Source organism: Filicampus tigris, chromosome 4, assembly GCF_054856515.1.
Source record: "Filicampus tigris isolate MCC_2025a chromosome 4, RoL_Ftig_1.0, whole genome shotgun sequence".
Taxonomy (NCBI): domain Eukaryota; kingdom Metazoa; phylum Chordata; class Actinopteri; order Syngnathiformes; family Syngnathidae; genus Filicampus; species Filicampus tigris.
Window position 1 is genome coordinate 7,899,633 of NC_141220.1, and position 15,783 is coordinate 7,915,415.

A 15,783-nucleotide genomic window follows, 5' to 3' on the forward strand; every position below is an offset into this window, starting at 1 on the left:
AAAATGACGATGCAGACAACAGTACAGGATGATACAACTGCAGTGCCAATCTCTAAAGAGCTGAAAGTCGGTAAATGATTCACAGACTATTTTAGTACAATGACACAACATTACAGTGTTTATGCTTTTGCTAAAGAAGACTTAGATCATGGAGGAATAGTGGGTCAGTCGTTAGATATTTAATATTGGGCACAGTGACGCTTATTGCCTTTCCTCAGGCATCCCAGACACTGCCTCTCAGGTCCTAGTTTACTTTGGCCGCAACTTCTGCTGCTTCTTTTTGAGGCCAGACCAGTTGAAAGCTACAGTTTAGCACCAAGAACTCATTCATAGGGAACTAAAATCTGACCTACTTTTCTTTTTTCCGTGGCCATGACATGCAGAAGCCACAGAAGAAACCATTATCATCATTAGGATTTCCACAATAATTCACTCGTCTATGCACATTTTAACCTTCCCATTTCCCCTTCAAGTGAGTAGAAATTACATTTACAGTAAATAGTATTTTTATTTTTAATGATATTGTGGTTTAGGCAACCAGACCTACATCCAGGAGAAGGTGACATTTGTAAAAGGGTTTCATTAAGTGTTTACAATTCTGAAAATATTCTGGATTTGTTTCATGAATGTCCTTGTTTCAAAGAAATACTACCAATATAAATGTCGGAATAAATCTTTTGGTACGTCTTCAACATCTAATGGACTCTTTTGGCTTCACTTTATTTTCAAGTTTCACAAAAGTAAAAAAAAAGTGTTTTTCTCCCAAACGATGTTAGGTGTTTGCCAAACATCATTCCGTAAAAATTAACTCCTTGATTTATTTGTACATTTTTTGCAATGTTCCAATAATGTTTTATTTTGGACCATAGTTCCTGTTGAGTCATTTGATTTTGGCCTATACCAAGTCCATATATATATATATATATATATATATATATATATATATATAAAAAAGCAACCAACCAGCCAAGGGCCAGTGGTTGAAGGGGGCCTGTGCCCCAGTAGAGCTTTATGCCTAGCAACGCCCCTGGATGTGCACACTCAACATGCAGCGCTCATGCTGCAGCGTATCAGATGAAAGTTCTGCCACAGACAGGGACAGGAGATTGGGAAGTGGAGCTAAGATAAAATGGCATATGCTTTAAGGAGGTCATTGTCTGGCATATGTTTCCGCATCTCAGCCTTTGGTAAACCTCTCAAAAGTATTTGGCACATGAGAAGGGAGGCCTGAGGCTGCGACCTGCCTGGGTTTAAGGCCTGGTTGTGAAAAATCACATCTTCTCTGCAGCTCCGCATACTCTGAAAGCCAGAGTGTCTGCAGCTGTCGTTGCCACAGGTTGGGGAAAGTGGCATGAAAGGCCCTGCCAGCATTTCCATCAGGCGGTGCTTGATCCATCTCCTCAGAGTCAACAGTTAGCATCATACATCATAGCCTCAATTGTATTTGCCCAGACCGCCCGTTGAGGTTCGGGCCGGTGGATGAATGGCTATGGCAACAAAAAGACCAGTATGAAGAAAGTAGCACCAATGCCTCAGCTGTCAGTTTACCAAGAAGGCTCATTCATTTTCCAATGTATGCTGAATACACTTCCCTCTAGAACTATGCGTTTCAATACATTCCGCGCTAATCATTGGCTTCAATTACTTCACACACAGGCCATGCGTATCAGTCTCCCCATTTTGAGAGACCGCTCCTTTTTGGGCTAGCTTATCTGATTTTATCTTGAAAAGGAGAAATTGATCTTGGACTCTCAAATGAGTGCTTGGTGGCTACAAAACTGCAAGCATGCAAGGCATAAGGTGATATCAAATTTTGCATGGCTGCTCTAAATTTGGGTCCATAAGAGTGTTTTAGTGGGGTTTCGTGGGTCAATCAAGGTTGTGCGTGTAGGCTTCCTTCCTGTAACTCTTCTTTCACATTATCAAGCCTTTCAAGTAGAGTTGGGCATCGTTTGAATTTGGAAGATTCCGGTTCCGGTTCTAAAAAAAAAAAAAAGAGTTATTGTTCATCACATGAACCTCTCTGTTCTTCAATTTTGTGAACTTTTTACTATTTGTGAACTTTACCATGGATTACTCAAAGGGCTGTTTTTAAACAGTATATTTATTTTAATATTTATTTTGTGTTATTATTTCGTATTATTTTTCACTAGAGCTTTATTTTTGAGAAGTTCAAGACCATACAATAAGGTAGCTGTTACTGAAAGCATGCTACCGAACACCAATAACCGGAGGATGTATCTGTATGCACAGTATTTATGTATATGCTGCAGCTCCGTATGATATAAGCTAAATATTAGCTGGATATGTGCATTTGTATGTTAAACTTGTTGGCTCAATGTTGCCATTAGACGTGCTTAGCCGATTCTGACTTTTGGGTCATAAGCTGCATCGCGTCAGTTCTATGGCTAGGCGTCGGCCGAATGAGCCGCCCGGGCCGGCCCGGGCAGGATCACCGACCCCGCGAAGGCCGACTGTTGCCACCGCGGTGTCTCAGTGGCCGCCGCCGCTGAGGAGATCCGTGGGAACTCCCAGAGTTTCCGCGGCCCGCGCTTGTCGGCCGGTACAAAGCGAGCGGAGGGGCTGACCGAGGAGAGAAAATGGAGATGTGTTCCATTACACATGTATGGAAAGTATTCACGTTCTCACTGAGGTGAGGAAGTGGGTAAGGGGTAGTTGAGTGAAAACTAAATTTCCTGAACGTCCTTTCTGTCATTTTTGTGCAAAAAAAAATGTGGTGTCTGTTTGAGTGAAAATATGCTGGTAACACTGTGGAAATCTTTGTCGATTCATCACTTCACTGTTTTGAGTTATAATTGCATTCGCAAATCCTTTTTTTCCTTCCCAATATGCTGCAGATTTCTCAAAGTCTCTAAGATTAAGGGACTACAGACTCAGCATCTCTGGGCTTTGTTGATGTGTTCTCTGTAACACAAGATCAACCTTAGGTGCACAACATTACTGCCAAGATAGGTGACCTTAAGTTTATAGCAATTGAAAATGTATCAAGATAACACATACAAATACTTCGAACCTTGAGTAAATCACGCTCTACAGACGCTGAGCATGATTAGTGCCAGCTTCCAACATTAAGCCTTTTTGGATGCTGACAGCCAAGTTGTGGTTGCTCTGTCAGAACCATGCACTGGCCCTGATTCAAAACAATACTTCACGAAATTCACAATTACATATGCAGGCCTACATGTAGAGTCATAGATGCACGTAAGAACGGACAATCAATGCAGTCACTTGAAAGGATGTGCACACTCTCCACTCCCCAGTAGATACAGTAGATAATGGGATCTAAAACAACACATAACAAAATTGATCATCTATATGTCAGCCTAACAAGCGGAGGAAGCATGTAGTCTTAGTGAGCAAAATGAACGCAAGTACGTAGCGTCAGTGGGCGATCAAGGTATCCGCTTGAAAAAATATACCACCCATATATACATAGTGTTTTAAAACAATACTTGCTATATTTAGAACTATATATGAAGGCCTGCCTTTGTCTGTAACAGTGAAACGAGTATTCTCAGTGGCCACAGTACGTATGAGTCCGTGACTCATACTTTGTCAGTGAATGGGGGTGATCAAATGTCCACAGCTGAAGTAAAAACAGCAAAGATGGTGATCAATTTAAGTGGAGATAACTCAAATGATTGGATATTAGATATTCATTTCATCACATTTATTTATGAAATTTGTACTTGTAGCCTTGTTGGGCCAGCATGAGTGAACCTCGGGAGGCCCGACACAGTCATCGGGCAGCGTTTTTTTTTTTTGTAATGGAAATGAAAACCAATCACTTGTATAAGCATCAGCTTTACTAGACACTTGTACTTTTGTCTGAGACACGAGAAATGAGGTCAGCTCGGGAAAAAGGAAACACAGCAGAGAAGTTCATTCACTTTCAGGAAAATCCCACATTGAGGTGAGGGTGATGCTCAGTAGGCTGTATAATGAGGGGGATGGCGAGGTGCTGGAAGCAAGGTGAGCTGAGCCTGGCAGAATGAAGGCCGCCTTGCTGCTCTCATCAGGCCACTGCCGGCATGACTAGTCCAGCGAAGGGAATGTGCAGTCAGAAGGGCTGGCCCAGAGCCCATACTGGGGCACGCTGCCAAAACCTCGGTCAGCGTGCCTGCCTACTCTGTATTTTTGGAAACATCCATTATGCAAGCAATTTGCCTTTAAGGTCTCTGCATTCAAAGACTGGGAGGGAAGAAAATGTCAATGATGTGAGGACAGTGCAGCGTGTTTTCACAGCAATGCGGCCACGGATATTAATACCCTGAAAGTGGAAGTGTGATCAGGAGTGATCTGTCAGTATTCCATCACACACCTTACTTCCTTACTTGTGATTTATGGGCTAAACCTTTGACATAGTTCAACTTCCTCCATACCGCTGATAGCTTGACAGAACACTTAAAAAAATTAGAAGGATGCCAGAGCTCCCACTGCAGTTGCAGTTCAAATGACACAGTACAGTAGTGAAGAGAAATTGCTATAGTGGAGCCTTCGTACCTCCACCAGCCCTAACTCCACCCTTAACCCAGTGTGGTTAGCTGCTCAGCAGGGAAGACGTAAGTGCGTGTGTGTGAGTCTGAGTGTCTCGGTGTACGTGTGTGTGTGTGTGTGTGTGTGTGTCCAAAGGGACTTTGGTGTGTAATTCCAGAGGCTCCCTTTACCACCTCCCTAGTTTTCCCCCCTGTTCGCAGACGAGCTTTCTTTTATTTATTTATTTTTTTCTAACCACTGGATTCTGTTTCCATATTACTAACCGCGACATTCCACAAACATGATGGAATCTTTGTTTTAGTGTTTAAAGGTCATTTTCTTTCCTCTTTTTTACATAATTTCCCTTGTGTCTGCATGCGTATGGAACATTACTTGTGTTGCTCTTCCAAAAAACAGGTTTACTATTAGGACTGAACATAATACAAAAGATTGAAAGGAGCAGGACTGCAGCGGAAGGTCAAGTGAGAAAATCTTGCCTGACTCATTCTGTTAAGCAAGTCAAGCTTATGTTTAATTGACAAATTCCTTCATTCAGGTTTTATTTCTTCCACCTTCCTTCTTTTAGTGTATCAATATTTGCTTGTCCCTTCTTTAGCCAGGGCAAAAGTATTTGGTTCCCTCTCAAAATAAATTTTATTAAAAGAAAGAGATACTTTGAGGTTAACTAAGTATAGGATTATCCTAATTATCACAGGTATGTCTGGGGCAACACTCCTGAATTTTAATAGCTGAAGAATTAACCAGGCTACTTTTTAGAATTATAACTCACTGGGGAGATGGAAACAAATAATATAGGCGCATAACTCACCAGTGTTTAGGCAACCCAAACAGCTAGAATGGGACATTGGGGTGGTCTTTACTGGATTTGAATGTGGCAGATGGACTCCACAAATCCAAACAAAAAAGTAGGAGAGGAAGTAAAGCAGTGCTCAAGGGTCTCAACCACACATAGCAAAGAAGTCATAAATCATAATTTTTCGTCCGTTACGAATAGAAAAACAAACGGATATAAAATCCCAGACAGATGAAAGATTAAAAATTCTTTGTTTTTTTTCATTTGATAAATGTAGTTTTGGTATAGTTGTACTTCATTCGATGGTTTCAAACAAGCTAATTTAGGAATATCAAACACACGTTCCCGTCCAAAAATACTGGCGTGAGGCCAATTTACTTTTCCCTGTAGGCTGAAAACATCTGACATTGAAGGATGAATACTGTAACACAAATATGTCAACAGTTTTTCTTATTTCCTGGTATTTCCAATGTTTCTGTAGACTTCTGAGTTCATTTTACTGCTCAACAAAGATTTCAAATTGTTATATTGGCTTTGATGTATTTTTGTGTTTTGTTGTTGGTTTTTTTGCATATATTCACTCATATTGACGTTGATTCCTGCAACACAATCCAAAAAAGATGGGACAGGGGCAACAAGAAAGTGGGAAAAATCATGAATGCTCATCTATCTATCTATCTATCTATCTATCTATCTATCTATCTATCTATCTATCTATCTATCTATCTATCTATCTATCTATCTATCTATCTATCTATCTATCTATCTATCTATCTATCCATCCATCCATCCATCCATCCATCCATCCATCCATCCATCCATCCATCCACCCATCCATCCATCTATCTATCTATCTAATCAGGGGTGTGGTGGCCATTGGGATTTTTGGGAGATTCCCGAACGGCCAGTCCATTTCAGGGCCGGTCTAACTCCAAACCCCTTAACCTAACACCCCTACTGCCTCCCGTGTTTACCTTAATGTATTTTCAGATGGCTGACATGGAGCCTTCTCCACTTGATCGGACGGTATATGTCCGGCTGGTGAAGTGGTGTCAGTGTCGTAATATCAGAGCATTTATACAAGAGCCAGACAAACAAGACCGGCACAGGTACAGATATTGGTATTGATGGCTCGGGGGGTGTTAGCGCGAGTGAAAGTTCAGTCGGACTCGCTGACAACCGGCCATTTAAATGTATATATTCTATAGGCGTCAATTCTATAGGCCTATAGACGGGTACTATATGAAGGCGAATGACGGACAACGGAAGGGTACCCACGCTGCAGACGGATGACAAATAACGGATGCTCAATTTTTAGTAAAATGCCCAGTTCTGTATAAGAGATAGTATAGTCTATACTGTATTATACAGGAAAATATTCTTGATGTGCAAGAAAACCAAAGGTGTCAGCATGTAGGTGAAAGTCCAAAAATGGGATTGGGCCTGCAGAGGCATTACCTGTCAGCCTACCATGAATCAATGAACAAACTCATCTAAGGTAAACGTGCACGGGCAGGCTGGAATGGATCCTCATGTCACTAATAACACCTGTTTGACAGAAGTCAAATCATCCTGTAATATGTGATCCAATGATAGAATGAACACTTCTCAGTAACACAAATGATCCAGCATAACTGTCCAAAATCTCAATGACTTTTTTTTTCCATTTCTTGCAGTCACAGTCCATGTTGTGAATAGTAAATGTTTTCATGCAAATATTTCACCATCTGTCGATCTGTCATGATAACCAATTTTTTTAGGATTAAATATTTTCTCTGAAACTATCATAATTAACAATAGTATCATTAACGTTTTCTTTAATGCCACTGATAATGATATTAGAGTCTAATAATTCAATTACAACCTTTATAAGAGCAATTCACTTTTAATTCTCAAGAATATTGAACATTGGCATTGAAATAAGAGCAATAAATACAATATCTGGGGAAAAAGGAAAAGTATAAATAAAACAGGCTCAGGCTTTGTTCACAAAAATTGCATTTAAACAAATTGAACATGTAACTAGGCTCATTGAATAGAAGCACCATAGTGGCTACAGGTAAAGTGGCAGATAAACAAGCATGAGTACCTGCCGCTTGAGTAGAAGAAGCACCTGTGGCTAGAGCCAAACTCTGGCAGGGTTTTTACTTTCTGGACCTGGATTTCACATCTCTGCTTGTAAGTTTGTAGAAAGAGACATTTGTACCGTCACCTTCCTAAAATAATGGAATAGGCCATATTTTGACCAAGATGATATTGATTTGCATTAAAGATCTACTCTTGATGTTGGCCAACTCTGCTAGAATCAGCTACATTCTTAGTTGAATACTACCCCAGAAATGAAATGATTCATAAATATAATACAGTTTTTGGTTCTTTTTTTTGTGCGTTTTCTGAAAAAAAAAAAAAAAAAAAGACTTGGACCATTATTTTAGGAAGGTGTCGATATGTCTCAGGACAATCAAGTTCCAACATGTGGCAGAGTAAGGGAGTAGAATACATATGGGCCGCACAGTTGTGCCGGATGAGGCATGCTCATTCCCCCCAAATTTCCAACAGTACTATCTACGAGTGAACCTTTCATCTACAATCATGTTAGCAATAGGGAGAAAAATCCCACCCTACAAGAAGACATTTGAGTACATGTGCGCCTACATATCTGCAAGTGTGGTTGCAGTAAATTTGTCTGCCAAGGCTTTCATGTATAATTTCAGTTTGGAATGTGTGACCAATATGATTTTTAGTGGGATGCTTTTCTTTACCTCGTGAGATGAAGTGACTGGGCTGCACAGTAATATGTTTTATGGAAGGCATAACATTGACTCCAGTTAACCTGAGGTGATATATCATTTAAAAAAAAAAGTTACAGTCTAAATGTGGTAAAGCGGCACTTGACTGGGTGTTTGTACAAACCTTGTGTCATTGATAAAACTTTACAATGTTTGCAATGTCAGTTTTTGCGAAAAGCAAAGAAAAGCACTTTGGCATTGCGTGACAAGAATGGAAAGGCAGGTAGGGTTAGCGTGGCACAGGGAACAAAAACACCAGCGCTATACAACACACATTGGCAAAGTCAAGGAAAGGAATTTACGTTTTATATCTGAAGCCCTTTCAGCTTGGGCGGGTTGAGCATCGTGGATAGGTTAGCAGTGTGGGGTAACTTGAGTTGATACTTTTCTCTTGCTTTTTAATTCAATTCAATTTGCACCAAAGCAAAAACTCTCCGCTGACCAATGGTAAAGAGGGAATTCCAGGCACAGCGTGCATGAGTCAGAACAAGAATTTTCCATATTCACTCTGACGGACTCCTTTCGAATAGTCCGGGGAAATGTCCAAATGACCTAATTACAAGTCAGGGTTTCCTAAGTAGCCTGTGTCAATGAATGACAAGATATTCAAATGGCCATAGTCACAAAACAGTAGTGCTACTTTAGTGGCAGTGAATCATACTTTTCTTCATCTGGGACAGTGAACTCAGAGTTGTCCAGATGACTTTTTCTGTTGCATCAAGCTTTTTTCCAAACGTTTTCCATTGCGTGAAGACAACTTATGAGTATTTAACCAGACAGATCACATCTTCACACACTTATATTCAACAAAGCAGGATAAAATGAAGATATAAATATTTACTCTTTTTATTTATTTGACAATAAAGTTGGTGATGACAAAATAGTTGGAATTAAACTACAAAGCATGTTTTCATTATGATGTGCTGAGCAATTTCCTGAACCGGACAATCTCATTAATTTTATCCAAGCACACCTGCTGTTAATGTGTGTTGCAATAACATAAATCTGACCACAATTTGAAACGGTAATATTGCCAAGCTATCCATCCATCCATTCTCCATACTGCTTATCCCGTTCAGGGTTGTAAAGAGCTGGAATCTTTCCCACCTGACTTCAGGTGGACTTCATCCTGGACTAGTTGGCAAACAATCACAGGATAACGCCACATGACAGTTTTTCTCTGTCACTTTGGTACCTTTCTCAGATCAGAACTGCAATTTGCAAAACAGTAAGTGAATTTCTCAAAACAATTAGTACAAAATAGCAAAACATTATGGTTCCCCTGCAAAAGCCATTTTCTTTCTCAAAATTCTTAGTCCATCTCTCTGAAATAAATATTGGTGTCACTGAACATGTCAGTGCCATGAGAATGACACATCATTGTCAAATTTCGGACTCATGTTGTCAGTACAACAGTGTACCCTTAAAAAGAAAGTCAACCCAAACATATTTTTTCAAGAATATGTTCTATGCAGGCCCGGTAGTTGAAACAAGGCATTTTGACAAATATTGTGTTTGTGGAATCAGAGTTAATTCACCCGTTTTGACATCACAGGTGCCCTGAGCACTTGTCGGGTTGACAATTATGATTTAAATTGCCGATTTAAATTGTAAAGGGTTAAGTTTGGAGAACAAATTCAGTATTCTAAGTTGAAAGTGTATGTGGATGATTGATTGCAAGAGACTGGGCAAGAATCTTCACTTGCTATGAGCTATTTCAGAAAAGTGGTTGATCATTGACTGATCTACTGCTGCACACATTTCCCTTTGTTGGAAAAAGCTAAGAGGAGAAAAAAGTCAAATGGAAATTGGATAGAAATATGCTTGACATATATCAACTTGTTCAGAACCTCTTGCAATGTACAGACTTATTTGATGACCTCATGCCAAAAGTTTGTGGAGCGTGAGACAATTCAACAGGGAACCGTTGTCCTACATTTTGATCGACATGATATAAGAAATTGACATAATTATTCAAAAGCTTTTGCAACTTGCTCAAAGAAATAAGAAATAGATGTTTTGATGTGCACAAGTGACACAATGATGTGAAAATTGGACAAGTCATTTTGAGAAATTCAATTCTGATATGAGAAATATACCAAAGCAACAGAGAAAAACTGTGATACTGTTGTTCCTCTGAAGTAGGACAGTTGGACATTGCTAAGGTGGTATGATTGTGAATTGGAACTATTCTCCCAAATTCAATGTTAAACTTTAAAGCCACCATGCATGACATCACAAGAGACATTTCATTTGGGGTGACTACATATTTTATTGATTTAAGTGCATATGATTAACAGTGGGCAACTTATCTTTTACACCTGTATGATTGAGCTCATAATGTTGAAATTTTTGCTTAAAACATTGTCGAACAGTTAATAAAGTTTTTTAAAGTTTTTTTTTTTTTTTTTTTTTAATGGTGACAGGTTGATCATGCAATGGATAATTTATTTTTATCTCCATAATTTCATTTCAAACTCTCCTGTACTCAGGAACCGAGGGGCATAAAAGCTTGCCTCATTAACACGATAACATTGTTCTATTTCTGACCGCCAACACTTTCACAGGCCATTAATTCTTCACAACAATGACGTTGTATGTGTTCAAACAAAGGTGTCGTTTCATACAATGAAACATTGAAGTTGGATTCTAAATTTACCTGTTTGCTTTTTTTGGGGGGGGGGCAGTTACTTACATATGTTGCTACTGTGGTACTCATCCTGTTGAAAGCCACTTTATGGTAATGGTTTGAAAATAGTCAAGAAGATTAAAACAAAATAAAGGGAAAGTGATGAAAGAGTGTCTCACATTCCTGCTTGCTTTAAGCTAAGTGCTCTGTCAGTGGGCCACCTTTGCGGTGATTTGCAGCTGTGAAAACTACCTATGATACAGAGCAGGGGTTGTGACCTTTGGCAATTAGAGGATTCTAAAATTTCAATTTTTCACCTACAGCAGTTGTGTTGCTTGCGAAATCTAGAAGTCGCTGTGGGGGAGCTGGGGTTCAAGAAACAGGAAAGGGGACAGATTTCAGATCTACAATCAACAGATACTTTTCAAAATCTTCCTCTAAGTGCTATGAAAAATTCACTTGGACAACTGTAGCATGATTCACCATCTTTGATTCCATAAATCAAGTTGTTTTTAGTATCATTGCTTAGCTACCAATCAACTTCACAGGCAGTAATTTGGGCCATCTTACAGTCGTTACTAATATTGGCAGAGAACCCACCTGTGGATCTGGTACGAATGTTTTCCCTTTTACCGAATACTTGTGAGTGCTTGCAGCCCACATATGTACTTTGTCTTGCGCCTCATCACCACTGTGCGTCATCCACGCTACTCGCTAGGTATCTTTCACGCGCTCTCTTCGCTTACAGGAGGACTACCTGAAGTGTCCCCATGCATAATAGGACTAAGAGGACTGCTTTTGAAAAGGGGCTCTGTGCAGCATCTGCAGATCGCCTTACACAACCACTTCCTGCTTCCGAACCACTCCTCACAGGCAGCACTGTGTCAAGTCCGAAAAAAGCACAAACAGAGGGGTTCAGTCCACTCAAGGGCTGAGCACAGGACTCTATTCATTTTTACCCCAATGCTCCTCCCTGCTTCTCTCCTAGGCATGCCCGAGGATAGCTTTATTTTAAAATTCACAAATATTCCCCTCTCTGAGGCATTGAAGTAAACTCTGCTCGCGTTGCCCTTTTCACTGGTGCCTGACAGGCCAACTGTGTCCGTGCCACCTTGGTACTTAAGAGGTAAAGCAAGTTGGTGTCAGGTATTTGCCTACGCATCATATCAAGGCGCAGCTCTGGCATCGGTCTTGTTACATAACAAGGCAAAGCATGGAGCATAGGTCATACATTAAGGGACATTTTGAGACCAGTTACAATAGTTTTACACAGACATTTTTATAAGTTGTAGATAACTGTAGCTTCTTCTAGAGAAAGCAGCATTTGCATATCGGAACATTTGGGTGCAGAGTTAATCGCCGAAACAAAAAGGAGGAGGAGAAGGCTTGGAGTTGTGTGTTTCTCATCTATGCCTGGAATGCTCACTTTGTCCCACCTATACAAGGCGGCAGTGGGAGGGGCCACAGTTAAGGGACAGTGGGATCCCGCTGAGCTGGCCTTTGCATGTAAAAGACCCCAATGAGGGCATAGAAGGCAGAGGCATTTAAGATTCCGGGGGAAATGGCAAAGTGGGCAAATAACACTTTAAATAAACATAGCCGGCACATTAATGATGAGTCTGTCGCTGGCCTGGATGTTATTGCTTTGCCCTTTACATACTGCAAGGGGAGGGCCAACGGTGTGAGCTTCAGGCTGTTTTCACTACTGTCCTTGTCGTGTCTACCTTCGACCGTTGGACACTGCGTGTTTTTCTACTTAAAACGCATTAAAACAGCACCTGATACGTCCATGCCTACCAGGGGGATAGAAAAACATTTAGCCTGCCGGCTTCTTGTGCTTCCCCGTCGGATGTCAGCCTTAGATGAGGGGATGAAGAATGACGCTCTGTAAGGCCACTGCAAGAAGTCATTCATGCTGCCCCGGCTCAGCCACAGAGAGAGTGTGAAGCACTGACCAATAGTGGTTAGAACAGAACGAGTACTGATCCAGTCCCTGCTGTCCCAACACTAAACAACACGTGTATTGATGTAATCCCAAGTGGACAGGATAGCACCATAGAGACAACATGTCCACTGATTCACCTGGTCTCACCGAGGCAGAAAACCCTGACATTGATTCAGCCAAAAGATTCTTCTGAAGGCTCCTCTCCACTGACTCAGTCAACTCAATGAGATGGAACAACTCAAGACACAAGTAAGTTAGTAGCAAACAGGACTTGATTACCAGAAGAATTTCTGTCATGAATAAACTCCACCAAGCAAGAGTAGTGTGAATTATTTTCATCACATTACCGGTGCCATGCAGAATAAAAAAATATTTCCATAGCCAAGCGGCTGACACAAGGTGAAGGAATAGACCAAAATCCCTAGCAGAGGTCACGTTTTTTTCCACTCAGACAGACTCAGGCTCACGAGAGACCCGTGCTGGAGGTCAGTATAGATAGTGTGTAAACATGCCCCGTCACTTTGGCTTCGCAGACGTGTGTGCATGTGTCTGAGGTGGGAAGCTGGGCCAAGCTAAAGAGTGACCCCAAGAGAACGTCGTGTATTTTGGATCATTTATCTAAAAGCACTATTTACGGAAAATACAACCATTCAAGAGCCACATTCTAATTTCAAACTTACAGAGATAACATTTCCCTCCAGGGATTTTATGCACTCAGACAGCATACAGGATGAATAACTGCGGCGTATATATATGCAATGAGTAAAAGTTGACTCCTTTAATATATCACATCTCTCGGCCACGAGCTTGAATATCAGATTTAGTGTATCCACATCAACTGGATCCCCTTCAGAATGTAACACAACAATGCGGACAAGATGGAGCAATTCCATCCGAAAACACATCAATTACACTTTACTTCCGTCTTCCCTATTTTCGCAGCTGCTTGTCAAATAGAGCTGCTCAAATGCTTTTCTCCTCTGTGGCGGAGGAATAAATCCACAATGTTCAAGACTTCCTCACTTTCTGCATAAACAATCACTAATCATCCCCCCTTGACCTTCACATGAATACTAACTGTTCAAACACACGTATGTGCAAATAGTGTTGGTGATCTTTTAAACATCCATTTAGTGATAAAGTTGAAGAATTCATAACTTGATAAGGGTATGACTCGAACCATTGGCTAAGACTCGGTCACATTGGCATGTATGATTGTGACCCTTCCAATGGGCAACACAAATTAAAAATCCATCCACCCATTTTACGAAGAGGGTCACAGGCGTGCAGGAGGCTATCCTAACTATCTTTGGGCCGAAGGAGGGGTACATCCTGAACTGATCGTCAGCCAATCGTAGGGCACACATAACAAACAACTATTCACACTCACAGTCACGCCTATGGAAAATTTAGAGTGTTCAATTCCTAACTACTGTTATTTGCTGTGTACTACTGACGCCCCAGTTACGGTACGTACGCTAATCTGTAAAGTCCAGCCCCCCTGAGTGAGTTCAACCATTTTCTCTGGGAAAACTTTGCCTAGTAAGTCATCATGTATGATATACACTAGACCTCTGTATATCGTGTGAGGCCTGCAAATACCACAAAACCATTACATCTATCATGAACCATGAGACTTCAGCTCAGTGAGCAGCTAAAGAATTCATTACAAACATGTTTTGCTTTTACTTTGGTCGGCAACAACATTGATTGTGAAGAAGAAAAGTGCGATGACGAACGTACAACTGTAAAAGCAGTAAACACCTGTGTTCTGGCTGGTTGCTAAAATATGGAAAGAACAAGTTGACTTTAATAAAACATTTCCTTTTTTAAAATTGGAAACATGTATTCTAAATACAATCAAACGGCAGGTCTGCCAGTGTCCTGGAACAGATTGTGTGGGACCACTATATATGAATAATCAAATATAATTTTGAACAGCACCAATAATGGTCATGAGCAGCTCTGATGAAGAAAACATTTGGCTGGGATCGGAAGTCCTGTCACAGTCCATTAAGGCTGAGAAAGAGGGACACACTATAGGGTCTGAAAGCCCATCCATGGTTTTGATCCCTCAGCACAGCATTACAATACATAGACAGGCTTCAAATTAATTTATACTCATCAAATTCAAGTCGCCATGTCAGCATCACATGCCTGATTTTTAATGACAAAGCCTCAGCCTACAGGAAAGTTAATGACGATGCAAGACCTAGTGACGCCCAGATATTGGTAAAATGTGGACATATATATGTATATATATATATATATATATATATATATATATATATATATATATATATATATATATATATATATATATATATATATATATATATATATATATATATATATATATATATATATATATATATATACACACACACACACACATAGACAGAGATATTTGAATTAGGTGTCTCATTCAGCCATTCAGACCGTTGTTCTGGTCAATGTTTTGTGCACATATTTTTAAAAATGCTTCATGAGCGTCCAAGCATATCGCATATATCATTAAATATATTACAGCAATACGTAGGGGTGTCATCTTGCATCTCTTCATGTGTGACAAATGTAGACACTAAGATGCAGTACATCAAATTTGTTTCCACAAAATCAAGGATCAAGCTCAAGCACTGACAGTTTATGTGGGGGAGTATACGCACGCAACCATTCTTGGAAAAGAATAACACATGGACATATTCCCATCTGATTGGTATATTGTCTTCAGAGCGTAGATCCTCTGTAACCCTCATCTACCTCAACTATCATGCACACATGCAGAAAGAGGATCCGAAAGTAATTCAAATGATTTATAAGCTCATAAAGTTTGGGAAACATTTCAAATGTTAAAAGCTTTATCCAACCAAAGAAAGCCAACCCCCAAACAGAAGAGTTGAGACAACTGGAATTAATGGAATATCTACCAAAGGCTCTGCTCTCACCTGAATTTCAAATATCCAGTTACTGTACATGAATGTAGATATGTATTTGTGAAATCCAAATCCAAATGGACATTTTACCCTATTTTGCGAGTCCATCCTCCGTCCGTGACCTGGGCACCCTTCCGTTATCGTCCCTCCGTCCTTATTCATAAAATAATCGTCCT

At 40.3% G+C, this 15,783-nt stretch overlaps 1 protein-coding gene across 1 annotated transcript in view; it reads right to left on the reverse strand.

Moving 5' to 3' along the window:
- Positions 1–15,783, reverse strand: part of znf469 (zinc finger protein 469) — a 45,281-nt gene that overhangs the window by 13,157 nt on the left and 16,341 nt on the right. The window lies entirely within an intron of this gene.